Genomic DNA, 20,376 nt, shown 5'->3' with positions numbered 1-20,376 from the left:
AGAAACATCTGATTAATATGATGCTGTGTTATTTAAACTTTACGAACTGAAGGCTAACGAACAAAAGATCACTTCAAAATTACCAGGAGACTTTGCCTGAGAGTGTCTGACTGATGGTGCAGTGGTCTAATCATCAGGCTTTCAGTACAGACATTCCATGTTCAAGGCCTGTTCCTCCCACAGCTCAATGCTGCAGTAATTTGAACTTTTCAAGGCTTGAATAAAAAATAAAAACTCAAAAGCACCAGGAGAAATCTCCTGAATGCCCCAAGGTGCCTTGGCTCAATGGTGTGGAGCGCTTGACCCGTTGCCTCTGCTACAGACAGTTGGCAGGTTCAAGTCCCATGTCATGACATCAAGGTGCTGGGAAGGACCATCGGGAGACGGTGCTCTCTCCCCCTGTTTCCTGAGATGTAACGGTTGGGGCTTATGTCTGAAAGAACCCTGTCCAGCTAACCTTTTACCATGAAAATGTCGATTAAAAAAAAGGTGAAAATGATTAAACAAATATACTATAGTGTGTAGTTTTTTCATTGTCAAAAGTCAAGAAAATGACATTGCCATTGTCCAGGATTATAATCGGGCTCCAGTATGCAAATACACAGACTATCCTGTCAGATGATGTACCAAAATGCATTGCTATTTTATTTTTAAACGTTTGACCTAATTCTCATCTGTAAAACCTTACGTGGACAGGGTTCTTTCAAACATAACCCCCGACCGTTACATCTCAGGAAACAGGGGGAGAGAGCACCGTCTCCCGATGGTCCTTCCCAGCAACTTGACGTCATGACATGGGACTTGAACCTGCCAACTGTCTGTAGCAGAGGCAACGGGTCAAGCGCTCCACACCATTGAGCCAAGGCACCTTGGGGCATTCAGGAGATTTCTCCTGGTGCTTTTGAGTTAAACAGAGCTAGAATGTTTAAACAGTACTGCTTCGGATCATGTTAAAAGCACCATCGTCCCCGAGGTGGATTCGAACCAACAACCTCTTGGTTTACAGCCAAGCGCACTAGTCCACAGCGCCACACAAGGCTGTTGAGTGTTGAAGCAAAAGTGTGTGTATTGAATATGGATTCGGAGTCCCAGGGGCTTTACTATCTGAAGGCTAACATAAAAAAGATCGCTTCAACAGTACAAAGAGGCAGATGTTACTGAGTGATGGTGTAGTAGGGGTTATTCAGCACAGAGAGTTCATGTTCAAATCCCACTCTTCCTAAAGTTTAATGCTAGAGTTATTGAGCTTCATTTACTGCTATTCTAGCAGTGGCTCACAGCCTCAGCCTCAGCCTCCTTTTAACCTCGTTTTTCATCATTTTTGACCATGGGCTATAGCCCATACCGTACGGCATACTATAGCACGCCGTTTTTCATCATTTTTGAGGATTTGAAAAAAATGAAAAAAAAAACAAAAAACATGGGTTATAGCCCATCGTTTTTTGAATTTTTGATTTTTTTTTTAACCTCGTTTTTCATCATTTTTGACCATGGGCTATAGCCCATACCGTACGGCATACTATAGCAAGCCGTTTTTCATCATTTTTGAGGATTTAAAAAAAATGAAAAAAAAAAAAAACATGGGTTATAGCCCATCGTTTTTTTAATTTTTGATTTTCTTTTTTAACCTCGTTTTTCATCATTTTTGACCATGGGCTATAGCCCATACCGTACGGCATACTATAGCACGCCGTTTTTCATCATTTTTGAGGATTTGAAAAAAAAACAAAAAAAAAAAAACATGGGTTATAGCCCATCGTTTTTTTAATTTTTAATTTTCTTTTTTAACCTCGTTTTTCATCATTTTTGACCATGGGCTATAGCCCATACCGTACGGCATACTATAGCACGCCGTTTTTCATCATTTTTGAGGATTTGAAAAAAAAAAAAAAAAAAAAACAACATGGGTTATAGCCCATCGTTTTTTGAATTTTTGAAAAAATAAATTAACCTCGTTTTTCATCATTTTTGACCATGGGCTATAGCCCATACCGTACGGCATACTATAGCACGCCGTTTTTCATCATTTTTGAGGATTTGAAAAAAATGAAAAAAAAAAAAAAACATGGGTTATAGCCCATCGTTTTTTGAATTTTTGAAAAAAAAAATTACCTCGTTTTTCATCATTTTTGACCATGGGCTATAGCCCATACCGTACGGCATACTATAGCACGCCGTTTTTCATCATTTTTGAGGATTTGAAAAAAATGAAAAAAAAAAAAACATGGGTTATAGCCCATCGTTTTTTGAATTTTTGAAAAAAAAAAATACCTCGTTTTTCATCATTTTTGACCATGGGCTATAGCCCATACCGTACGGCATACTATAGCACGCCGTTTTTCATCATTTTTGAGGATTTGAAAAAAATGAAAAAAAAAAAAAACATGGGTTATAGCCCATCGTTTTTTTAATTTTTGATTTTCTTTTTTAACCTCGTTTTTCATCATTTTTGACCATGGGCTATAGCCCATACCGTACGGCATACTATAGCACGCCGTTTTTCATCATTTTTGAGGATTTGAAAACAAAAAAAACAAAAAAAACAAGGGTTATAGCCCATCGTTTTTTGAATTTTTGATTTTTTTTTTTAGCTCACAGCCTCAGCCTGATGACCTCCAAAGTCTCATGTCTCCCCTGAGCCATAGGCAGTTGCTTTGGATTAGTGGTTAAGATGTTGGCCTTCAGTGCAGGTGACCTGTGTTCGATTCCTGGGTGTTACACTCTGATGAACGTGATTCTATGTTCAACTCTTGATTCTTTCAACTTTACTATCTGAAGGCTAACATACAAAAGATCGCTTCAACAGTACAAAGAGGCAGATGTTACTGAGTGATGGTGTAGTAGGGGTTATTCCGCACAGAGAGTTCATTTTCAAATCCCACTCTTCCTAAAGTTTAATGCTAGTTATTGAGCTTCATTTACTGCTATTCTAGCAGTGGCTCACAGCCTCAGCCTCAGCCTCAGCCTGACTACCTCAAAACTCTAATTGTCGTAGTGGTTAAGATGTTGGCTTTCCACGTGGGAGACCAGGGTTCGATTCCCGGCTGTTACACTATCATACAAAAGAAGACCTCAACAGCGCTAAGAAACATCTGATTAATATGATGCTGTGTTATTTAAACTTTACGAACTGAAGGCTAACGAACAAAAGATCACTTCAAAATTACCAGGAGACTTTGCCTGAGAGTGTCTGACTGATGGTGCAGTGGTCTAATCATCAGGCTTTCAGTACAGACATTCCATGTTCAAGGCCTGTTCCTCCCACAGCTCAATGCTGCAGTAATTTGAACTTTTCAAGGCTTGAATAAAAAATAAAAACTCAAAAGCACCAGGAGAAATCTCCTGAATGCCCCAAGGTGCCTTGGCTCAATGGTGTGGAGCACTTGACCCGTTGCCTCTGCTACAGACAGTTGGCAGGTTCAAGTCCCATGTCATGACGTCAAGGTGCTGGGAAGGACCATCGGGAGACGGTGCTCTCTCCCCCTGTTTCCTGAGATGTAACGGTTGGGGCTTATGTCTGAAAGAACCCTGTCCAGCTAACCTTTTACCATGAAAATGTCGATTAAAAAAAAGGTGAAAATGATTAAACAAATATACTATAGTGTGTAGTTTTTTCATTGTCAAAAGTCAAGAAAATGACATTGCCATTGTCCAGGATTATAATCGGGCTCCAGTATGCAAATACACAGACTATCCTGTCAGATGATGTACCAAAATGCATTGCTATTTTATTTTTAAACGTTTGACCTAATTCTCATCTGTAAAACCTTACGTGGACAGGGTTCTTTCAAACATAACCCCCGACCGTTACATCTCAGGAAACAGGGGGAGAGAGCACCGTCTCCCGATGGTCCTTCCCAGCAACTTGACGTCATGACATGGGACTTGAACCTGCCAACTGTCTGTAGCAGAGGCAACGGGTCAAGCGCTCCACACCATTGAGCCAAGGCACCTTGGGGCATTCAGGAGATTTCTCCTGGTGCTTTTGAGTTAAACAGAGCTAGAATGTTTAAACAGTACTGCTTCGGATCATGTTAAAAGCACCATCGTCCCCGAGGTGGATTCGAACCAACAACCTCTTGGTTTACAGCCAAGCGCACTAGTCCACAGCGCCACACAAGGCTGTTGAGTGTTGAAGCAAAAGTGTGTGTATTGAATATGGATTCGGAGTCCCAGGGGCTTTACTATCTGAAGGCTAACATAAAAAAGATCGCTTCAACAGTACAAAGAGGCAGATGTTACTGAGTGATGGTGTAGTAGGGGTTATTCAGCACAGAGAGTTCATGTTCAAATCCCACTCTTCCTAAAGTTTAATGCTAGAGTTATTGAGCTTCATTTACTGCTATTCTAGCAGTGGCTCACAGCCTCAGCCTCAGCCTCCTTTTAACCTCGTTTTTCATCATTTTTGACCATGGGCTATAGCCCATACCGTACGGCATACTATAGCACGCCGTTTTTCATCATTTTTGAGGATTTGAAAAAAATGAAAAAAAAAACAAAAAACATGGGTTATAGCCCATCGTTTTTTGAATTTTTGATTTTTTTTTTAACCTCGTTTTTCATCATTTTTGACCATGGGCTATAGCCCATACCGTACGGCATACTATAGCAAGCCGTTTTTCATCATTTTTGAGGATTTAAAAAAAATGAAAAAAAAAAAAAACATGGGTTATAGCTAGGGTTGGGATTCGTTAGGATTTTAACGGTTCCGGATCCTTCCCGGATCCCTCTTAACGGTTCCGGTTCCTAACGGTTCCCTTAACGGATCCTAATATTATTATTTTCCCCGTTTTTCTGACATAGATTATGCTTATATTATAACTAACCTAACCAAGTACATAATAAACACAAATTAATTAATTAAATTATTGAAAATGCACTTTACAATTATGAGGTGGCACTATTATTTAAACTTCACCACCACCACCAGCAGCAGCTAGGCACCACAACAATATCATTGTTGCAATTTGTACTGTATATTGCAATTTGTACTGTATATTAAATATACAGTACACAATATTGATATTGTTGTAGTGACAAATGTTGTCTTTAATGTTCAAATTAATTTAATATGAAGGACCCCTTACCCTAATGGAAACAAGCCATAGTGCTTTCTTGGATTATAGCAGACCTTGTATTGAACTGTAGGCTACGTTCCTGTGCTTTTTTTCTGCAAATTGTTTATAAAGTAATCAATCTATGGCGGTATATGCACCTAAACGCTGGGCTCTCAACAGCCACGCAATTAATTTAGAGCCAAATTAAAAGCACGTTAGTAGTTTTTATTTTCCATTACGTTACTAGCCTGGGGAAAGTAAACCAGCCTTGCATCAGATCGTCCCCCGCTGGCTGTGGTGAAGCTGCGGGGAGAGCAGGCACGGCTTTCCGCATGGCTCTCAAACGCGATGTGTAGGCATATTGATTTTGAGATGTTTCCTCTATGTTCACGTGGTACAAGTTGCAACAACCTTTGCTAGCAACTCTCGCATTTATTGCACTTTGCATGCTCACTGCTCAGCCTCAGTCATTTCCCTCTCTGTTAACCACACTTTGGCGACATACTTATACTGTCCCACTCGCTCCACAGCGGTCGCTGAATGCACAGAACAGTGGGCGTATCCTCCCCGACCCCACTCACTCATGTAGGTGGGGTGACGTCACCCCAGGCTCTGCTTGCATGCAGGCACAGGGACACAGCGGAGCTAAATGACAACTGATGAGATCCGTTTGGGGAACCGTTAATAAAAAAACGATGGAACCGGCTCCGGATCCGCAATGTCGGAACCGGGTCTGAAATGGACCCGGTTCCGAATCCCAACCCTAGTTATAGCCCATCGTTTTTTTAATTTTTGATTTTCTTTTTTAACCTCGTTTTTCATCCTTTTTGACCATGGGCTATAGCCCATACCGTACGGCATACTATAGCACGCCGTTTTTCATCATTTTTGAGGATTTGAAAAAAAAAAAAAAAAAAAAAAACATGGGTTATAGCCCATCGTTTTTTTAATTTTTAATTTTCTTTTTTAACCTCGTTTTTCATCATTTTTGACCATGGGCTATAGCCCATACCGTACGGCATACTATAGCACGCCGTTTTTCATCATTTTTGAGGATTTGAAAAAAAAAAAAAAAAAAAAACAACATGGGTTATAGCCCATCGTTTTTTGAATTTTTGAAAAAAAAAATTAACCTCGTTTTTCATCATTTTTGACCATGGGCTATAGCCCATACCGTACGGCATACTATAGCACGCCGTTTTTCATCATTTTTGAGGATTTGAAAAAAATGAAAAAAAAAAAAAAACATGGGTTATAGCCCATCGTTTTTTGAATTTTTGAAAAAAAAAATTACCTCGTTTTTCATCATTTTTGACCATGGGCTATAGCCCATACCGTACGGCATACTATAGCACGCCGTTTTTCATCATTTTTGAGGATTTGAAAAAAATGAAAAAAAAAAAAAAACATGGGTTATAGCCCATCGTTTTTTGAATTTTTGAAAAAAAAAATTACCTCGTTTTTCATCATTTTTGACCATGGGCTATAGCCCATACCGTACGGCATACTATAGCACGCCGTTTTTCATCATTTTTGAGGATTTGAAAAAAATGAAAAAAAAAAAAAACATGGGTTATAGCCCATCGTTTTTTTAATTTTTTAATTTTTTTTTTAGCTCACAGCCTCAGCCTGATGACCTCAAAAGTCTCATGTCTCCCCTGAGCCATAGGCAGTTGCTTTGGCTTAGTGGTTAAGATGTTGGCCTTCAGTGCAGGTGACCTGTGTTCGATTCCTGGGTGTTACACTCTGATGAACGTGATTCTATGTTCAACTCTTGATTCTTTCAACTTTACTATCTGAAGGCTAACATACAAAAGATCGCTTCAACAGTACAAAGAGGCAGATGTTACTGAGTGATGGTGTAGTAGGGGTTATTCCGCACAGAGAGTTCATTTTCAAATCCCACTCTTCCTAAAGTTTAATGCTAGTTATTGAGCTTAATTTACTGCTATTCTAGCAGTGGCTCACAGCCTCAGCCTCAGCCTGACTACCTCAAAACTCTAATTGTCGTAGTGGTTAAGATGTTGGCTTTCCACGTGGGAGACCAGGGTTCGATTCCCGGCTGTTACACTATCATACAAAAGAAGACCTCAACAGCGCTAAGAAACATCTGATTAATATGATGCTGTGTTATTTAAACTTTACGAACTGAAGGCTAACGAACAAAAGATCACTTCAAAATTACCAGGAGACTTTGCCTGAGAGTGTCTGACTGATGGTGCAGTGGTCTAATCATCAGGCTTTCAGTACAGACATTCCATGTTCAAGGCCTGTTCCTCCCACAGCTCAATGCTGCAGTAATTTGAACTTTTCAAGGCTTGAATAAAAAATAAAAACTCAAAAGCACCAGGAGAAATCTCCTGAATGCCCCAAGGTGCCTTGGCTCAATGGTGTGGAGCGCTTGACCCGTTGCCTCTGCTACAGACAGTTGGCAGGTTCAAGTCCCATGTCATGACATCAAGGTGCTGGGAAGGACCATCGGGAGACGGTGCTCTCTCCCCCTGTTTCCTGAGATGTAACGGTTGGGGCTTATGTCTGAAAGAACCCTGTCCAGCTAACCTTTTACCATGAAAATGTCGATTAAAAAAAAGGTGAAAATGATTAAACAAATATACTATAGTGTGTAGTTTTTTCATTGTCAAAAGTCAAGAAAATGACATTGCCATTGTCCAGGATTATAATCGGGCTCCAGTATGCAAATACACAGACTATCCTGTCAGATGATGTACCAAAATGCATTGCTATTTTATTTTTAAACGTTTGACCTAATTCTCATCTGTAAAACCTTACGTGGACAGGGTTCTTTCAAACATAACCCCCGACCGTTACATCTCAGGAAACAGGGGGAGAGAGCACCGTCTCCCGATGGTCCTTCCCAGCAACTTGACGTCATGACATGGGACTTGAACCTGCCAACTGTCTGTAGCAGAGGCAACGGGTCAAGCGCTCCACACCATTGAGCCAAGGCACCTTGGGGCATTCAGGAGATTTCTCCTGGTGCTTTTGAGTTAAACAGAGCTAGAATGTTTAAACAGTACTGCTTCGGATCATGTTAAAAGCACCATCGTCCCCGAGGTGGATTCGAACCAACAACCTCTTGGTTTACAGCCAAGCGCACTAGTCCACAGCGCCACACAAGGCTGTTGAGTGTTGAAGCAAAAGTGTGTGTATTGAATATGGATTCGGAGTCCCAGGGGCTTTACTATCTGAAGGCTAACATAAAAAAGATCGCTTCAACAGTACAAAGAGGCAGATGTTACTGAGTGATGGTGTAGTAGGGGTTATTCAGCACAGAGAGTTCATGTTCAAATCCCACTCTTCCTAAAGTTTAATGCTAGAGTTATTGAGCTTCATTTACTGCTATTCTAGCAGTGGCTCACAGCCTCAGCCTCAGCCTCCTTTTAACCTCGTTTTTCATCATTTTTGACCATGGGCTATAGCCCATACCGTACGGCATACTATAGCACGCCGTTTTTCATCATTTTTGAGGATTTGAAAAAAATGAAAAAAAAAACAAAAAACATGGGTTATAGCCCATCGTTTTTTGAATTTTTGAATTTTTTTTTAACCTCGTTTTTCATCATTTTTGACCATGGGCTATAGCCCATACCGTACGGCATACTATAGCAAGCCGTTTTTCATCATTTTTGAGGATTTAAAAAAAATGAAAAAAAAAAAAAACATGGGTTATAGCCCATCGTTTTTTTAATTTTTGATTTTCTTTTTTAACCTCGTTTTTCATCATTTTTGACCATGGGCTATAGCCCATACCGTACGGCATACTATAGCACGCCGTTTTTCATCATTTTTGAGGATTTGAAAAAAAAAAAAAAAAAAAAAAACATGGGTTATAGCCCATCGTTTTTTTAATTTTTAATTTTCTTTTTTAACCTCGTTTTTCATCATTTTTGACCATGGGCTATAGCCCATACCGTACGGCATACTATAGCACGCCGTTTTTCATCATTTTTGAGGATTTGAAAAAAAACAAAAAAAAAAAACAACATGGGTTATAGCCCATCGTTTTTTGAATTTTTGAAAAAAAAAATTAACCTCGTTTTTCATCATTTTTGACCATGGGCTATAGCCCATACCGTACGGCATACTATAGCACGCCGTTTTTCATCATTTTTGAGGATTTGAAAAAAATGAAAAAAAAAAAAAAAACATGGGTTATAGCCCATCGTTTTTTGAATTTTTGAAAAAAAAAATTACCTCGTTTTTCATCATTTTTGACCATGGGCTATAGCCCATACCGTACGGCATACTATAGCACGCCGTTTTTCATCATTTTTGAGGATTTGAAAAAAATGAAAAAAAAAAAAACATGGGTTATAGCCCATCGTTTTTTTAATTTTTTAAATTTTTTTTTAGCTCACAGCCTCAGCCTGATGACCTCAAAAGTCTCATGTCTCCCCTGAGCCATAGGCAGTTGCTTTGGCTTAGTGGTTAAGATGTTGGCCTTCAGTGCAGGTGACCTGTGTTCGATTCCTGGGTGTTACACTCTGATGAACGTGATTCTATGTTCAACTCTTGATTCTTTCAACTTTACTATCTGAAGGCTAACATACAAAAGATCGCTTCAACAGTACAAAGAGGCAGATGTTACTGAGTGATGGTGTAGTAGGGGTTATTCCGCACAGAGAGTTCATTTTCAAATCCCACTCTTCCTAAAGTTTAATGCTAGTTATTGAGCTTAATTTACTGCTATTCTAGCAGTGGCTCACAGCCTCAGCCTCAGCCTGACTACCTCAAAACTCTAATTGTCGTAGTGGTTAAGATGTTGGCTTTCCACGTGGGAGACCAGGGTTCGATTCCCGGCTGTTACACTATCATACAAAAGAAGACCTCAACAGCGCTAAGAAACATCTGATTAATATGATGCTGTGTTATTTAAACTTTACGAACTGAAGGCTAACGAACAAAAGATCACTTCAAAATTACCAGGAGACTTTGCCTGAGAGTGTCTGACTGATGGTGCAGTGGTCTAATCATCAGGCTTTCAGTACAGACATTCCATGTTCAAGGCCTGTTCCTCCCACAGCTCAATGCTGCAGTAATTTGAACTTTTCAAGGCTTGAATAAAAAATAAAAACTCAAAAGCACCAGGAGAAATCTCCTGAATGCCCCAAGGTGCCTTGGCTCAATGGTGTGGAGCGCTTGACCCGTTGCCTCTGCTACAGACAGTTGGCAGGTTCAAGTCCCATGTCATGACATCAAGGTGCTGGGAAGGACCATCGGGAGACGGTGCTCTCTCCCCCTGTTTCCTGAGATGTAACGGTTGGGGCTTATGTCTGAAAGAACCCTGTCCAGCTAACCTTTTACCATGAAAATGTCGATTAAAAAAAAGGTGAAAATGATTAAACAAATATACTATAGTGTGTAGTTTTTTCATTGTCAAAAGTCAAGAAAATGACATTGCCATTGTCCAGGATTATAATCGGGCTCCAGTATGCAAATACACAGACTATCCTGTCAGATGATGTACCAAAATGCATTGCTATTTTATTTTTAAACGTTTGACCTAATTCTCATCTGTAAAACCTTACGTGGACAGGGTTCTTTCAAACATAACCCCCGACCGTTACATCTCAGGAAACAGGGGGAGAGAGCACCGTCTCCCGATGGTCCTTCCCAGCAACTTGACGTCATGACATGGGACTTGAACCTGCCAACTGTCTGTAGCAGAGGCAACGGGTCAAGCGCTCCACACCATTGAGCCAAGGCACCTTGGGGCATTCAGGAGATTTCTCCTGGTGCTTTTGAGTTAAACAGAGCTAGAATGTTTAAACAGTACTGCTTCGGATCATGTTAAAAGCACCATCGTCCCCGAGGTGGATTCGAACCAACAACCTCTTGGTTTACAGCCAAGCGCACTAGTCCACAGCGCCACACAAGGCTGTTGAGTGTTGAAGCAAAAGTGTGTGTATTGAATATGGATTCGGAGTCCCAGGGGCTTTACTATCTGAAGGCTAACATAAAAAAGATCGCTTCAACAGTACAAAGAGGCAGATGTTACTGAGTGATGGTGTAGTAGGGGTTATTCAGCACAGAGAGTTCATGTTCAAATCCCACTCTTCCTAAAGTTTAATGCTAGAGTTATTGAGCTTCATTTACTGCTATTCTAGCAGTGGCTCACAGCCTCAGCCTCAGCCTCCTTTTAACCTCGTTTTTCATCATTTTTGACCATGGGCTATAGCCCATACCGTACGGCATACTATAGCACGCCGTTTTTCATCATTTTTGAGGATTTGAAAAAAATGAAAAAAAAAACAAAAAACATGGGTTATAGCCCATCGTTTTTTGAATTTTTGATTTTTTTTTTAACCTCGTTTTTCATCATTTTTGACCATGGGCTATAGCCCATACCGTACGGCATACTATAGCAAGCCGTTTTTCATCATTTTTGAGGATTTAAAAAAAATGAAAAAAAAAAAAAACATGGGTTATAGCCCATCGTTTTTTTAATTTTTGATTTTCTTTTTTAACCTCGTTTTTCATCATTTTTGACCATGGGCTATAGCCCATACCGTACGGCATACTATAGCACGCCGTTTTTCATCATTTTTGAGGATTTGAAAAAAAAAAAAAAAAAAAAAAACATGGGTTATAGCCCATCGTTTTTTTAATTTTTAATTTTCTTTTTTAACCTCGTTTTTCATCATTTTTGACCATGGGCTATAGCCCATACCGTACGGCATACTATAGCACGCCGTTTTTCATCATTTTTGAGGATTTGAAAAAAAAACAAAAAAAAAAACAACATGGGTTATAGCCCATCGTTTTTTGAATTTTTGAAAAAAAAAATTACCTCGTTTTTCATCATTTTTGACCATGGGCTATAGCCCATACCGTACGGCATACTATAGCACGCCGTTTTTCATCATTTTTGAGGATTTGAAAAAAATGAAAAAAAAAAAAACATGGGTTATAGCCCATCGTTTTTTGAATTTTTGAAAAAAAAAATTACCTCGTTTTTCATCATTTTTGACCATGGGCTATAGCCCATACCGTACGGCATACTATAGCACGCCGTTTTTCATCATTTTTGAGGATTTGAAAAAAATGAAAAAAAAAAAAAACATGGGTTATAGCCCATCGTTTTTTTAATTTTTGATTTTCTTTTTTAACCTCGTTTTTCATCATTTTTGACCATGGGCTATAGCCCATACCGTACGGCATACTATAGCACGCCGTTTTTCATCATTTTTGAGGATTTGAAAACAAAAAAAACAAAAAAAACAAGGGTTATAGCCCATCGTTTTTTGAATTTTTAATTTTCTTTTTTAACCTCGTTTTTCATCATTTTTGACCATGGGCTATAGCCCATACCGTACGGCATACTATAGCACGCCGTTTTTCATCATTTTTGAGGATTTGAAAAAAAAACAAAAAAAAAAACAACATGGGTTATAGCCCATCGTTTTTTGAATTTTTGAAAAATAAAATTACCTCGTTTTTCATCATTTTTGACCATGGGCTATAGCCCATACCGTACGGCATACTATAGCACGCCGTTTTTCATCATTTTTGAGGATTTGAAAAAAATGAAAAAAAAAAAAACATGGGTTATAGCCCATCGTTTTTTGAATTTTTGAAAAAAAAAATTACCTCGTTTTTCATCATTTTTGACCATGGGCTATAGCCCATACCGTACGGCATACTATAGCACGCCGTTTTTCATCATTTTTGAGGATTTGAAAAAAATGAAAAAAAAAAAAAACATGGGTTATAGCCCATCGTTTTTTTAATTTTTGATTTTCTTTTTTAACCTCGTTTTTCATCATTTTTGACCATGGGCTATAGCCCATACCGTACGGCATACTATAGCACGCCGTTTTTCATCATTTTTGAGGATTTGAAAACAAAAAAAACAAAAAAAACAAGGGTTATAGCCCATCGTTTTTTGAATTTTTGATTTTTTTTTTTAGCTCACAGCCTCAGCCTGATGACCTCCAAAGTCTCATGTCTCCCCTGAGCCATAGGCAGTTGCTTTGGATTAGTGGTTAAGATGTTGGCCTTCAGTGCAGGTGACCTGTGTTCGATTCCTGGGTGTTACACTCTGATGAACGTGATTCTATGTTCAACTCTTGATTCTTTCAACTTTACTATCTGAAGGCTAACATACAAAAGATCGCTTCAACAGTACAAAGAGGCAGATGTTACTGAGTGATGGTGTAGTAGGGGTTATTCCGCACAGAGAGTTCATTTTCAAATCCCACTCTTCCTAAAGTTTAATGCTAGTTATTGAGCTTCATTTACTGCTATTCTAGCAGTGGCTCACAGCCTCAGCCTCAGCCTGACTACCTCAAAACTCTAATTGTCGTAGTGGTTAAGATGTTGGCTTTCCACGTGGGAGACCAGGGTTCGATTCCCGGCTGTTACACTATCATACAAAAGAAGACCTCAACAGCGCTAAGAAACATCTGATTAATATGATGCTGTGTTATTTAAACTTTACGAACTGAAGGCTAACGAACAAAAGATCACTTCAAAATTACCAGGAGACTTTGCCTGAGAGTGTCTGACTGATGGTGCAGTGGTCTAATCATCAGGCTTTCAGTACAGACATTCCATGTTCAAGGCCTGTTCCTCCCACAGCTCAATGCTGCAGTAATTTGAACTTTTCAAGGCTTGAATAAAAAATAAAAACTCAAAAGCACCAGGAGAAATCTCCTGAATGCCCCAAGGTGCCTTGGCTCAATGGTGTGGAGCACTTGACCCGTTGCCTCTGCTACAGACAGTTGGCAGGTTCAAGTCCCATGTCATGACGTCAAGGTGCTGGGAAGGACCATCGGGAGACGGTGCTCTCTCCCCCTGTTTCCTGAGATGTAACGGTTGGGGCTTATGTCTGAAAGAACCCTGTCCAGCTAACCTTTTACCATGAAAATGTCGATTAAAAAAAAGGTGAAAATGATTAAACAAATATACTATAGTGTGTAGTTTTTTCATTGTCAAAAGTCAAGAAAATGACATTGCCATTGTCCAGGATTATAATCGGGCTCCAGTATGCAAATACACAGACTATCCTGTCAGATGATGTACCAAAATGCATTGCTATTTTATTTTTAAACGTTTGACCTAATTCTCATCTGTAAAACCTTACGTGGACAGGGTTCTTTCAAACATAACCCCCGACCGTTACATCTCAGGAAACAGGGGGAGAGAGCACCGTCTCCCGATGGTCCTTCCCAGCAACTTGACGTCATGACATGGGACTTGAACCTGCCAACTGTCTGTAGCAGAGGCAACAGGTCAAGCGCTCCACACCATTGAGCCAAGGCACCTTGGGGCATTCAGGAGATTTCTCCTGGTGCTTTTGAGTTAAACAGAGCTAGAATGTTTAAACAGTACTGCTTCGGATCATGTTAAAAGCACCATCGTCCCCGAGGTGGATTCGAACCAACAACCTCTTGGTTTACAGCCAAGCGCACTAGTCCACAGCGCCACACAAGGCTGTTGAGTGTTGAAGCAAAAGTGTGTGTATTGAATATGGATTCGGAGTCCCAGGGGCTTTACTAACTGAAGGCTAACATAAAAAAGATCGCTTCAACAGTACAAAGAGGCAGATGTTACTGAGTGATGGTGTAGTAGGGGTTATTCAGCACAGAGAGTTCATGTTCAAATCCCACTCTTCCTAAAGTTTAATGCTAGAGTTATTGAGCTTCATTTACTGCTATTCTAGCAGTGGCTCACAGCCTCAGCCTCAGCCTCCTTTTAACCTCGTTTTTCATCATTTTTGACCATGGGCTATAGCCCATACCGTACGGCATACTATAGCACGCCGTTTTTCATAATTTTTGAGGATTTGAAAAAAATGAAAAAAAAAACAAAAAACATGGGTTATAGCCCATCGTTTTTTGAATTTTTGATTTTTTTTTTAACCTCGTTTTTCATCATTTTTGACCATGGGCTATAGCCCATACCGTACGGCATACTATAGCAAGCCGTTTTTCATCATTTTTGAGGATTTAAAAAAAATGAAAAAAAAAAAAAACATGGGTTATAGCCCATCGTTTTTTTAATTTTTGATTTTCTTTTTTAACCTCGTTTTTCATCATTTTTGACCATGGGCTATAGCCCATACCGTACGGCATACTATAGCACGCCGTTTTTCATCATTTTTGAGGATTTGAAAAAAAAACAAAAAAAAAAAAACATGGGTTATAGCCCATCGTTTTTTTAATTTTTAATTTTCTTTTTTAACCTCGTTTTTCATCATTTTTGACCATGGGCTATAGCCCATACCGTACGGCATACTATAGCACGCCGTTTTTCATCATTTTTGAGGATTTGAAAAAAAAAAAAAAAAAAAAACAACATGGGTTATAGCCCATCGTTTTTTGAATTTTTGAAAAAAAAAATTAACCTCGTTTTTCATCATTTTTGACCATGGGCTATAGCCCATACCGTACGGCATACTATAGCACGCCGTTTTTCATCATTTTTGAGGATTTGAAAAAAATGAAAAAAAAAAAAACATGGGTTATAGCCCATCGTTTTTTGAATTTTTGAAAAAAAAAATTACCTCGTTTTTCATCATTTTTGACCATGGGCTATAGCCCATACCGTACGGCATACTATAGCACGCCGTTTTTCATCATTTTTGAGGATTTGAAAAAAATGAAAAAAAAAAAAAACATGGGTTATAGCCCATCGTTTTTTTAATTTTTGATTTTCTTTTTTAACCTCGTTTTTCATCATTTTTGACCATGGGCTATAGCCCATACCGTACGGCATACTATAGCACGCCGTTTTTCATCATTTTTGAGGATTTGAAAACAAAAAAAACAAAAAAAACAAGGGTTATAGCCCATCGTTTTTTGAATTTTTGATTTTTTTTTTTAGCTCACAGCCTCAGCCTGATGACCTCCAAAGTCTCATGTCTCCCCTGAGCCATAGGCAGTTGCTTTGGATTAGTGGTTAAGATGTTGGCCTTCAGTGCAGGTGACCTGTGTTCGATTCCTGGGTGTTACACTCTGATGAACGTGATTCTATGTTCAACTCTTGATTCTTTCAACTTTACTATCTGAAGGCTAACATACAAAAGATCGCTTCAACAGTACAAAGAGGCAGATGTTACTGAGTGATGGTGTAGTAGGGGTTATTCCGCACAGAGAGTTCATTTTCAAATCCCACTCTTCCTAAAGTTTAATGCTAGTTATTGAGCTTCATTTACTGCTATTCTAGCAGTGGCTCACAGCCTCAGCCTCAGCCTGACTACCTCAAAACTCTAATTGTCGTAGTGGTTAAGATGTTGGCTTTCCACGTGGGAGACCAGGGTTCGATTCCCGGCTGTTACACTATCATACAAAAGAAGACCTCAACAGCGCTAAGAAACATCTGATTAATATGATGCTGTGTTATTTAAACTTTACGAACTGAAGGCTAACGAACAAAAGATCACTTCAAAATTACCAGGAGACTTTGCCTGAGAGTGTCTGACTGATGGTGCAGTGGTCTAATCATCAGGCTTTCAGTACAGACATTCCATGTTCAAGGCCTGTTCCTCCCACAGCTCAATGCTGCAGTAATTTGAACTTTTCAAGGCTTGAATAAAAAATAAAAACTCAAAAGCACCAGGAGAAATCTCCTGAATGCCCCAAGGTGCCTTGGCTCAATGGTGTGGAGCACTTGACCCGTTGCCTCTGCTACAGACAGTTGGCAGGTTCAAGTCCCATGTCATGACGTCAAGGTGCTGGGAAGGACCATCGGGAGACGGTGCTCTCTCCCCCTGTTTCCTGAGATGTAACGGTTGGGGCTTATGTCTGAAAGAACCCTGTCCAGCTAACCTTTTACCATGAAAATGTCGATTAAAAAAAAGGTGAAAATGATTAAACAAATATACTATAGTGTGTAGTTTTTTCATTGTCAAAAGTCAAGAAAATGACATTGCCATTGTCCAGGATTATAATCGGGCTCCAGTATGCAAATACACAGACTATCCTGTCAGATGATGTACCAAAATGCATTGCTATTTTATTTTTAAACGTTTGACCTAATTCTCATCTGTAAAACCTTATGTGGACAGGGTTCTTTCAAACATAACCCCCGACCGTTACATCTCAGGAAACAGGGGGAGAGAGCACCGTCTCCCGATGGTCCTTCCCAGCAACTTGACGTCATGACATGGGACTTGAACCTGCCAACTGTCTGTAGCAGAGGCAACGGGTCAAGCGCTCCACACCATTGAGCCAAGGCACCTTGGGGCATTCAGGAGATTTCTCCTGGTGCTTTTGAGTTAAACAGAGCTAGAATGTTTAAACAGTACTGCTTCGGATCATGTTAAAAGCACCATCGTCCCCGAGGTGGATTCGAACCAACAACCTCTTGGTTTACAGCCAAGCGCACTAGTCCACAGCGCCACACAAGGCTGTTGAGTGTTGAAGCAAAAGTGTGTGTATTGAATATGGATTCGGAGTCCCAGGGGCTTTACTATCTGAAGGCTAACATACAAAAGATCGCTTCAACAGTACAAAGAGGCAGATGTTACTGAGTGGCCTGATGATTAGACCATTGCACCATCAGTCAGACACTCTCAGGCAAAGTCTCCTGGTCATTTTGAAGTGATCTTTTGTTCGTTAGCCTTCAGTTAGTAAAGTTTAAATAACACAGAATCATATTAATCAGATGTTTCTTAGCGCTGTTGAGGTCTTCTTTTATATGATATTGTAACAGCCGGGAATCGAACCCTGGTCTCCCACGTGGAAAGCCAACATCTTAACCACTACGACAATTAGAGTTTTGAGGTAATCAGGCTGAGGCTGTGAGCCACTGCTAGAATAGCAGTAAATGAAGCTCAATAACTAGCATTAAACTTTAGGAAGAGTGGGATTTGAAAATGAACTCTCTGTGCGGAATAACCCCTACTACACCATCACTCAGTAACATCTGCCTCTTTGTACTGTTGAAGCGATCTTTTGTATGTTAGCCTTCAGATAGTAAAGTTGAAAGAATCAAGAGTTGAACATAGAATCACGTTCATCAGAGTGTAACACCCAGGAATCGAAAACAGGTCACCTGCACTGAAGGACAACATCTTAACCACTAAGCCAAAGCAACTGCCTATGGCTCAGGGGAGATATGAGACTTTTGAGGTCATCAGGCTGAGGCTGTGAGCCACTGCTATACAATAAAAAAAATCAAAAAACGATGGGCTATAGTATGCCGTACCGTATGGGCTATAGCCCATGGTCAAAAATGATGAAAAACGAGGTTAAAAAAGAAAATCAAAAATTAAAAAAACGATGGGCTATAACCCATGTTTGTTTGTTTTTTCATTTTTTTCAAATCCTCAAAAATTATGAAAAACGGCTTGCTATAGTATGCCGTACGGTATGGGCTATAGCCCATGGTCAAAAATGATGAAAAACGAGGTAATTTGTTTTTTCAAAAATTCAAAAAACGATGGGCTATAACCCATGTTTTGTTTTTTTTTTCATTTTTTTCAAATCCTCAAAAATGATGAAAAACGGCGTGCTATAGTATGCCATACGGTATGGGCTATAGCCCATGTTCAAAAATGAAGAAAAACAAGGTTAATTTTTTTTTTTCAAAATTTCAAAAAACGATGGGCTATAACCCATGTTTTTTTTTTTTTTTTTCATTTTTTTCAAATCCTCAAAAATGATGAAAAACGGCGTGCTATAGTATGCCGTACGGTATGGGCTATAGCCCATGTTCAAAAATGATGAAAAATGAGTTTTTCTTTTTTTTTCAAAGTTTCAAAAAACGATGGGCTATAACCCATGTTTTTTTTTTTTTTTTTCATATCCTCAAAACAGACGTCTAAAACACGTCTATTTTTAGACTTGTTTTAGACGTTTATAAACAGAACTGTCCATCTAAATTCTAAACGGATGGTTAAATATAAGTTCCCGATTGTACCTCACATGCCAGTGTGGCACCGTAGATAAACCTGGGGTTTATAAGCAGAACATTCCGGGTTCAATTCTCCTGAAGAACATTTTCACTGTCCATCTAAATTCTAAACGGCTGGTTAAATATAAGTTCCCGATTGTACCTTACATGCCGATGTGGCTCAAAAGATAAATCTGAGGTTCATAATCCAAAGGTTACTGGTTCAAAACTAATACTCAACCAATGCTGCAGTAATTTGAACTTTTCAAGGCTAGAATAAAAAATAAAAACTCATAAGCACCAGGAGACATCTGCTGATTGCCCCAAGGTGCCTTAGCTCAATGGTGTGGTGTGCTTGATCGGTAGCCTCTGCTACCACCTGCCTGCAGGTTCAAGTCCCATGCAAGGTACTAGTGAGGACCATCGGGAGACGGTGCTCTCTCCCCCTGTTTCCTGAAAAGTAGCAGTTGGGGGTTATGTTTGAAAGAACCCTGTCCACCTAAAATTTTACAGATAAGAATTAGGTCAAACGTTTAAAAATAAAATAGCAATTTGGCTCATCATCTGACAGAAAGAATAGTCTGTGTATTTGCATACTGGGCCAAAACTTGGTTGGAAAGTCCCTCTTTTATGTCTGGCTTCCAGGCCAGTTGGAAAAGGGCAAACTGAGAGGTGGTAAGAGTATGTTAAATTGGACATTTTCATGGTAAAAGGTTAGCTGGACAGGGTTCTTTCAGACATAAGCCCCAACCATTACATCTCAGGAAACAGGGGGAGAGAGCACCCTCTCCCGATGGTCCTCCAGCACCTTGATGTCATGACATGGGACTTGAACCTGCCAACTGCCTGTAGCAGAGGCAACGGGTCAAGTGCTCCACACCATTACGCCAAGGCACCTTTGGGCATTCAGCAGATGTCTCCTGGTGCTTTTGAGTTTTTATTTTTCATTCAAGCCTTGAAAAGTTCAAATTACTGCAGCATTGAGCTGTAGGAGGAACAGGACTTGAACATGGAATGTCTGTACTGAAAGCCTGATGATTAGACCATTGCACCATCAGTCAGACACTCTCAGGCAAAGTCTCCTGGTCATTTTGAAGTGATCTTTTGTTCGTTAGCCTTCAGTTAGTAAAGTTTAAACAACACAGAACCATATTAATCAGATGTTTCTTAGCGCTGTTGACGTCTTCTTTTATATGATAGTGTAACAGCCGGGAATCAAACCCTGGTCTCCCACGTGGAAAGCCAACATCTTAACCACTACGACAATTAGAGTTTTGAGGTAATCAGGCTGAGGCTGTGAGCCACTGCTAGAATAGCAGTAAATGAAGCTCAATAACTAGCATTAAACTTTAGGAAGAGTGGGATTTGAAAATGAACTCTCTGTGCGGAATAACCCCTACTACACCATCACTCAGTAACATCTGCCTCTTTGTACTGTTGAAGCGATCTTTTGTATGTT

The sequence above is a fragment of the Protomyctophum parallelum genome (genome assembly GCF_964188405.1).
Source record: "Protomyctophum parallelum genome assembly, chromosome: 18".
Taxonomy (NCBI): domain Eukaryota; kingdom Metazoa; phylum Chordata; class Actinopteri; order Myctophiformes; family Myctophidae; genus Protomyctophum; species Protomyctophum parallelum.
The sequence above is the reverse complement of the archived record's forward strand: the minus strand, read 5'-3'. Positions refer to the sequence as shown.